Below are 8,642 nucleotides of genomic sequence, written 5' to 3' on the forward strand. Positions count from 1 at the left end.
GAGGAGCTCCTACAGTTGAAGAGTCTGAGGACAGATTTCAGTGACAAACCAATCCAGCTTATGGACCCAAGGAAATGCTGGAGACGAATGGTCAAAGCTCCTGTTGTCTCCTGAGTCCAGGGCCAAATCCTAGCAAGTCGCACCGAGTGTTTGACACAGTGCCACTTTCCAAGTTGTTCAGAATCTAGTTGCAGAGACAAGAGAGAAATGATCGTGCATTTATTTTATTTTATTTTATTTTATTTTATTTAAGAGAGAAAGCCTTTTTTTTTTTTTTTTAAGATTTTATTTATGTATTTGACAGAGAGAGCAAGAGAGCACAGCAGGGGGAACAGCAGAGGGAGAGGGAGAAGCAGACTCCCGCTGAGCAGGGAGCCTGATGCGGGGCTCGATCCCAGGACCCTGGGATCATGACCCGAGCCGAAGGCAGACGCTTAATCATCTGAGCCTCCCAGGCACCCCTGATTATGTGCTTATTGCCCATAAAGACCATATTTAATATCAGGTTATAAAGGCAGTTCAAAGTTAATAACTGAATGTACTATGCCAAAAGACATTTGTCCTTTTGTTGTGTTGTTCTATTATATTGGGTAAGAGATCGTCAGAGGTTTTCCCTTGGATCTACTACCATGGGAAAAATATATTATGATTATTGTTCAGTTGGTATGGTGGTTAATTTTATGTCAGTTGACTGGGCTCTGGTATGCCCCCACGGTGGGTAAAACATCATCTCTGGGTTTATGTGTGTGTGTAAGGGTGTTTACAGAAGAGATTAGTGTTTGAATGAATAGACAGAGCTAAGAAGATTGCCCTCACTCAGATGAGTGAGCCTCATCCAATCCTCTGAGGGCCTGAATAGAACAAAAAGGCAGAGAAGGGGTGAATTTGCTCTTTCTGCTAGAGCTGAGTCATCTACCTCCTCCTGCCCTCAGACAAAGGTGCTCTTTGGGTTTGGACTGAAACTACACCACTGGCTTGCAGATGGCCCATCATGGGACTTCCCAGCCTCCATAAACTCATGAGTCAGTCCCTCATAATAATCTTTTTCTCTGTAACTCTATATATCCTGTTGGTTCTGGTTCTCTGGAGAACCTTAATGTACTCAGTTCATAAGAGGTGTATGTGTATACTTGGGGACCAGGGGCGGGGGGGCAGTGGCGCACATAATCCAGGATAGTGTCAGACATTTTGGGGCTACAAAAGGAAGGAACTAATATTTACAGAGTGAGTTTTACCTGCCAGACACTAAAAAGATATATAAAAACTATTTACAGGTTGGGGTAAAAATAGTATTTCCTTTTCACTGGCAGCCTCCATGCAATTCTGGATTTTTATCTGCTCAAATTAGTAGGAAGTCAGTGTTTCCTTCATCACTGATTCAGCAAATGTTTATGCATGCCTATGAGTCAGGCCTCCGGAGACTCTCAACCCAACATGCTCAAGAATCCCCAGGGAAACTCACTCAAACTGGATTACCAACCTGGTCATATTGGCCTCTTGCCAGGAGAGCAAATGCTTTCACACATCCCTCCAGGCTGGTGGACTTCACAGCCAAGGGTGTGGAGGTGGATGGGTTTAGAAGCTGGCCACCAACATGGTACCACTGCTGTTCTTGTTGCCTTGGGCACTGTGTGCCTGCATCTGGAAAGTCTCTACATCACCCAGATGCTGGGATCCATGGGGTCCTCCCACAAAGTGAGTAGAGCATGGCTTCTTCTGAGTAATCTGTGGTTAAATCAGGGAGGAAGTAGAAGGTCCAGAGACTTGGATGTCCAAAGTGTCCAGACACTTATCATAGTGATACTCTTGCTTTCAGCACTATGGGCGTCCTCATTCATTCATTCATTCATTCACTTTCTTCTATTTACTAAGCATCCCTCCACTGTGCCAGAAACGGTTCCAGGCCCTGGGGACACAATGAACAAAACATTGGTCTCTGCCCGTTGGAAATGACATTCTAACAGAAGGAGGTAGGAAGCAAATAAGCAAATGCAGTAAATGGTATCTCAGACTTATGGAGGAAAACAGTCAGGGAAGAGTAGACTGGCTACTCTTGGATTGGCTGAGACTAGCCAAGGGTGTGTGGAGGGTGAAGCTGCTGTTAGAAATAGGTGGACAGGAAAGGTCTCACAGGTAAACTGACATTTGACCCAACGGATGTGAGGGAGTGCACCACTGCTCAGAGAAAAATCATTCCAGGCAGGAGGAGTCACAAGGGCAAAGGCAGCGGTTGGGAGTGTGCCAGGGGCAAGTGTTCAGACCTTGGTGAGCACAGAGGAGAAGGGTAGAAGATACCATTGGTGTGTGTATGTGGGAAGGGGGGTAGATCATCAAAGGCCTTGTAGGCCTTGTAACATCTAGGGCAGTTACCCAAGAGAGCCATTACCCCTGACAAAATGGATTTCTGCCAGTGAGCCCAGGTAGCAGCATGGTATCCAGGAATAGGACTGGACTGTCCCTTCTTTTCTTACTATTGACCTCCTTCAAGGGAACTAAGACAGGCTGTCATCCCAACTCTACAACTATTCTTTTCTCTTCCCTCTCTCCCTCCCTCATTTCCTTCCTTCCTTCCTTCCTTCCTTCCTTCCTTCCTTCCTTCCTTCCTTCCTTCCTTCCTTCCTTCCTTCTTTCCTTCCCCTCTTTCTGTCTCTATCATATCTATTATCTATCTCTATCTATCTATCTATCTATCTATCTATCTATCTATCTATCATCTATCATCTATGTAGTGATAGATGGATAATTTAATTTTTGATTATGTAATACATTCATAACCAACAGGTATAGAAAAGAAGAGTATTTTTTCCTATGATGAGCTCTTTGATATATTTACTAGTTCTATGACTTCTTGCTTTTAAATTTATTTCTGCGTTTATGTCTTTACTAATTCCTTTTGTCCACTTTTATCTGAGTTAGATGCTTTATTTATTTCAATTTTTCTTCTAAGTATTTAAGGCTATACATTTCCCCCTGAGCACTGCTTTAGATGAGCTTTTCATTAAAGCTCTTCATATTCACTCCTATGGCCTCTTTCCCACGCATAAGCCTGTCAGCAGGGCACCTGGGTCAGGACAGGGTTTGAGCCTCACAGATCCAGGGTGAATGCTCATCATTGTTTCTCAGTCCTTAATGAGAAGGTTTGCCTTTCATCTCCAACCCTCATGAAGAATTATCAGGGACTTTATAATTCTGTATTCTGTGTAATCAGGATTTGGTTGGTGTTTTCAAGCCCATCCAACATATTTTAATGATTGTGTTTTTGTTTTGTTTTTTTAGATTATTTACTTATTTATTTGAGAGAGAGAAAGCATGTGCACGCACACAAGCTGGGGGTGGGGCTGGGGCAGAAGGAGGGAGAGGGAGAGGCAGGCTCCCAGGCCCCTGAGATCATGACCTAAGCTGAAGGCAGATGCTAAAACCAACTGAGCTACCCAGGTGCCCCTAAATGATTTTGAATAGCAAAAGGAAGCTATCCTTTTTCTTCCAAGGGGGTCTTCCTATTTCTATGGGGCAAAGAAGTTGATGGGCAGAAGATTTCTGTCTGAGTCCGCTCAACAGCATTCGTGGTCCAAATCCCAGTGGATTGAGGGTGTGGCTTTGAAGAACCCTCCCCTGCCCAGAGTCAGTACCCACACATCTTCTTGCACCTACATTATTTCATGATGATTTTGCAAGGTAATAATTTTTATGCCCACTTTCACACACAGATGCAGGTGCTTAGGAAAGTCAAATACCTTACATGAGTTGACATGCTGAGGGCAAAGATAGGATTCAAACTCAGGTCTGCCTTTGAGTCTAGACCTTTTAAGGTGTACTGTGTTGCCTCCACTGTTTGTGCTTCAGTTACATAGCTATGTCAGGAAGTGATACCTCTTTTCCAAATTGGTTTTCAAGATAATCCAAGCTTAGCCCTTCAAGCACCAACAATCTGAAAACTATGTGGATATAAATATTTCTAGAATGTGCTATATATTTTTCTTTCTCCTTAAACAGCACATTCAACAGATTTTGAATTTTGGTTTGATGATTCACATTATCTTTATGAACATCAATTATTATGTAATGCTATAATATAGGGAGTTTAAGTATCTAGCCCCAGGCTAGACAGCTGTTAAGTGGGGAGACCATTCAAATCCAGGCCATCTGGCTCCAGAGCCCATGTTCTTAGCAACCACATGAAGATGCCTCACTAAGGGCTCAAAAGAGTCAGAATCATGTTGGGCTGAAAATGACTTGTTCCAATAGGGTGGGTTGTAAAAAGCAAGGAGGCAGGACCTGGAGGCATCAAGCAATTCTAACAGAAGGGGAGATGAGGGTCTACTGTGCTGACATTTCAAGCCAGAGAAATGCTAGGTCATAGCCAAAATCCAGAAAGGACCAGGTTAGAGTTAGGGGTATATTTCATTAAAAAACAAAGGAATGGAGGGCGCCTAGGTGGCTCAGTTGGTTGAGCGTCTGACTCTTGATTTCAGCTCAGATCACTATCTCAGGGTTGTGAGATTGAGCCCCGCGTCAGGCTCCCCACTCAATGGGGAGTCTGCTTTTTTCTCTCTCTCTCCCTCTCCCTCTGTCTCTCCCTCTGCTTGTGCTCTCTTTCTAAAATAAATAAATAAATCTTAAAACAAAACAACAAAGAAATGGATATCAAGGAATCTATAAATGGGAGCCTGAGATAAAAGACATATGTTAGGAATTTCTTAGAGGAACTGATAAATAGCATCCTCCATCCTGCTCAGGTTTTGAAAAAACTGAGGGACCCAGAGTATCACATGGGGCCTCAGTATTTCTTTATTATTGTTAAAGGCTAAGCTAGAAGCCATAGCTCATTGTGAGAACCAAATGGGCCTGCAAAATAATTCCAAAATTTAATACACTTACCCCTCATTCATGTGGGCATGGGCCAGGTGATAGTATGGAGGAATAGAGGACAGGGCAGGTAGAGGGCAGGTAAGTTTGCTCCCAAGAGACAAAATGATAGAGCTGAACCAAGAATGCCCAGTCTAGTCATCTCAGAAGACTGTCCACCTCTTGGAGGGTGGAGGGGGGCTAGAAGTTACATTAATAGAAGCCCTTTCATGTAGGAAGGTAACACAGGAAGTCCCTCTAATGTTATTGTGAACAGACTTTAATTGTGCATCCTGCAACTTTTCAGCCATCCTGTATTCAGCTAGAATTGATCATACTTGTCCACCCTGTCCTGATGGTGGTGGGCAGGAAATGCTGGTAGAAGAGAAGACAGGAATTAAACTGGGATTTCAAAGATGGGAGGGTTTTAAATAAGTAGAGCAAGAATGTTAGTCCAGGCGGGACCAAATGATCTGAACCAAGAACTATTCGTTTCCTATTTAGGGGACAAACATGGGAGTTGACATGCTTGAAGAGATTTGGGAAAGGTAAGTGTGCAAACCATCCCTGCTGAAGAAGTCGCAGGTTTCCAGAGCTCCCGTGTGCGCAGTCCTGTAACTGAGCTTTCTGGCTGTGAAGGCAAACAAACCAACAAGCCACTGCTGTATAAATGTCCTGCCCCTCTATGTGAGTCATGTGCCTGTTTGCTGTCACATTTATGTTCTACCCTTCCCTTACTCTGCTCTGCATTGCAGGGAGCTGCGTTTCCAAGGACCCCTTAGCGGGCTTCCAGCTGGGTTTGGTCCATAAGAGGGACTGGGATGAGATTGGAGGGCGAAATGTAGGGAGAAGCAAGATATTTTTTGTTCTCTCTCTGCTCTGGGTGACATCTCCAGCAGTAACTATATCTCTTCTAGGCTCCTGCTCCCGACAGATGTCCTTGCTGTGGTTCCAGCTCGGCTGGGTGGCCCCAGATTTGGAACTCTAGCCACACTGCCTCCTTCATGCTGATGTCTTGATTGTATCCTTGTCTTCTGGATCCCCAGATCCTCCAACATTTGCGTAATCACTTCTGTTGTATTAAAGTCCCTCTGTGTGAAATGTCTAGAGTTGTTTTTCATTTTCTGGGCTGAAGCTGACTGATCCACTGCTCCCCCTCCCACTCAAATTCAGTAAGGTTTATGACACGATGACAGATACATGCCCAAGTGCTACTTCCCAAAGCAGAGCTTCCAAGTGGGATCCCAGGCTGAGGAGGAGCATGTTAAGATTTGCTCCTTGGAATGATTACTTTGATTACGTGTGGAGAAGCATGGTAGATGCTGAGACTGGGAAGGAGAATTTGGTTGGAAACAATAGTCTAGGAGAGTGATGATGAGGCTCAAAGTCAGGTCGTAGTGGTGCCTATGTAGGGGGAGGGTGGAAGGGTAAGGGACCTGAAATATTCTAAAGAGCTAGCCATGGCAGGACCAGGTCCCTGACTGGATGGGGGTGTGTTGGGATGTGGAGGAGACTGGAATGACTCTCCAGGTTCTCCTGGGTGACTGGACGGAACTCATGCCCTTGGCTGAGCCTAAAGACGCAGAAGAGGGGCAGATCTGGACTGATGGGAAGAGTGGCAGTGGGCTCCGCGGAGATACCATTCTGGTTCTCAGGAGGGTAGGGGAGAAGAGGTGTAAGTCATCAGCACAGGAGATGTGGGAAGCCATGTGTGTAGGGAGCTAAAGGCAGAACACGGAGAGCACCAACATGGAGAGGGAAGGCAGAGGACTGAGTGGGAGAAACCAAAGAACTCTGGGGGGATCCAGGAAAGAGTGACGTCGTAGAAACCATGGGTGAGAGAGCAAGTTTCAAGAATGGAATAGTCATCACTGTCAAATGCTGCAGTGACTAAGTAGGACCAGTCAATAGAGATGACAATGAAAAGAGTGAGAACAAACAGGTTAAGTGGCAGGTGTGGGGGCTGGAGTTTGAATAAGTTTATGCCTGATGGCCACACACACACAACTTATTGCTGAGAAATTGCTTTTCAGAATTTTATTTTCCATAAGAAAGGCAGTATCATATATCAGCTGAGCAGTCTAAAAGAACGAGGCGATCCTGGGCAGCTGGTTTCGTCGTCTGCTGCACACATACACTGTAGGGGTCCCGTCAGGAGACCAGGAGAGCCTTCGGGGCTCAGACCTCTGGTCCCAGTCCACAGAGAATCCCTGGAAGTCCAAATCAATAGCGCCAGAGCTGTTTGGCTACAAAACATACTCTCCCTTTCTGCTTAGGATGCTTTGGCTAATTTGGTCGGCAATGTCCCTGTCTCTAAGAGTTCTGAGTGTTGTTTTGACTTTAGCTTTCAGTCCACTCGAGCAATACTGCTGGACACAAGGCCATCCAGGTGCTAACATTTCCTGGTGCCACCTGAGAAGATACTGCAGCTGTGCAGACAGACAAACCTAGATTTTCCTTGGTGTCTGGGATGGCTTTCAGTATTTTATAACCAGGACCGTTGGCCCATATTCTCCTGGGTGAGGTGAAGTGTCGTGGGTATGGAGGAGTTCGTGAGGGGCAAGCAATGACAAAAGTCATTGCCAATATCTGAAAGGATATTGTTTTGAGCCCTCTTCCTCCCAAATTGCCCCTGGGTCCACTGCATAGAGGTGCCAAGATGAGAGTTGAGCCCATTTGCTCAACCACTCCCGAGTCATGAACAGGATCTTTGGCCTTTGGCAGGTTAAGGTGTTTGTATCCCCAAGGAGCCGCCGGAGGGCCTGTCGCAGAGGCCTCCCTGCGGCCGTGGTCAGGGTTCTTGCCTGGGTCACACATAGGCTCCCTTGGGCAACTCTGACCACACCCAGGCCAGCTCTTTATGCCCCGCCCCGTCCCCTAGGGCCCCTGCATTGTGATTCTGTGGGTCCCGGACAGTCCTGACATCAGGGTTTTCAAAAAACTGCCCTAGTGACTCTGATGCGCAACCGGGTTGGCGAATTGCTAAGTTCTAGATGATTCCTTTGGACCCTTCAAGAATATGAACCTTCTGGGGGAGGTTTCGCGCTTGGCTCTGTGACAAAGGCCTTGTGTGGATTTGTTTAATTAGCTGCTCTTTGCCTGACAACTGATTGCAGTCAGCTGCTCTGATGGGCTTCATGGAGGCCGGAGGGGGGCGGGGAGGGGCAGTTTTATTTTTGGGACGGAGGTGGAGTGGGCCGCTGGGCCAGCAGCTAGCCGGCCGCTGGAGGATTTAGGGGAGATGCAGTGGGCAGTGAGGGACCTTGGTGACCAAGCTCTGAGACATCGTCGTTTTTCCTGTGGGGCCCTAAGGTGGCTTCTAAAGGATACAGCAGCCTCAGAGATTCCCAGGGTCCAAGAAGAGAGAGTTGGTACTTGATGAAGCAGTCAGGCGACCATTCCCTTCCCCCCACTCCTTAGATACGGTCACCACTTCACGAGGGGGTGGTCAGCTGCGGGGGTTGCTACAGGGAGATGGCAGAGGACAGTGGGACTCTGAAGGAGGGAAGAGAGCAGAGCACCGGCTGCAGAGAGGAAAGGTACGAAAGGAATAGTTCATGAACTTGAACCTGGACTGCAGCAGCCGGTCAGGACCTGCCGGATCATCCGGCCCCGCTCCCCCATCTGTCAAACACTGGCGTCATTTGTAATTTCCTGGAAAATCACCAGCAGGTAAATGAAGGAGGGAAGAAAAGAATAAAATAAAACGAACCAGAGACTTCCAGGCTCCGAGGATGGGCAGATTCCAACAGGAGGGAAGTTCCGTATAAAATTGGGTTATGACAGTAGTTCTTTCT

At 46.4% G+C, this 8,642-nt stretch overlaps 1 long non-coding RNA gene across 1 annotated transcript; it reads left to right on the forward strand.

Moving 5' to 3' along the window:
• Positions 1-299: 299 nt before the first annotated feature.
• On the forward strand, positions 300-5,950 carry LOC145721678 (uncharacterized). The gene is made up of 2 exons (XR_014145512.1): positions 300-1,695; positions 5,350-5,950. It is a non-coding gene; the product is annotated as an uncharacterized LOC145721678 (long non-coding RNA).
• Positions 5,951-8,642: the final 2,692 nt, after the last annotated feature.

The sequence above is a fragment of the Leptonychotes weddellii genome, chromosome 5, assembly GCF_054177405.1.
Source record: "Leptonychotes weddellii isolate Sample4059 chromosome 5, ASM5417740v2, whole genome shotgun sequence".
Taxonomy (NCBI): Eukaryota; Metazoa; Chordata; class Mammalia; order Carnivora; family Phocidae; genus Leptonychotes; species Leptonychotes weddellii.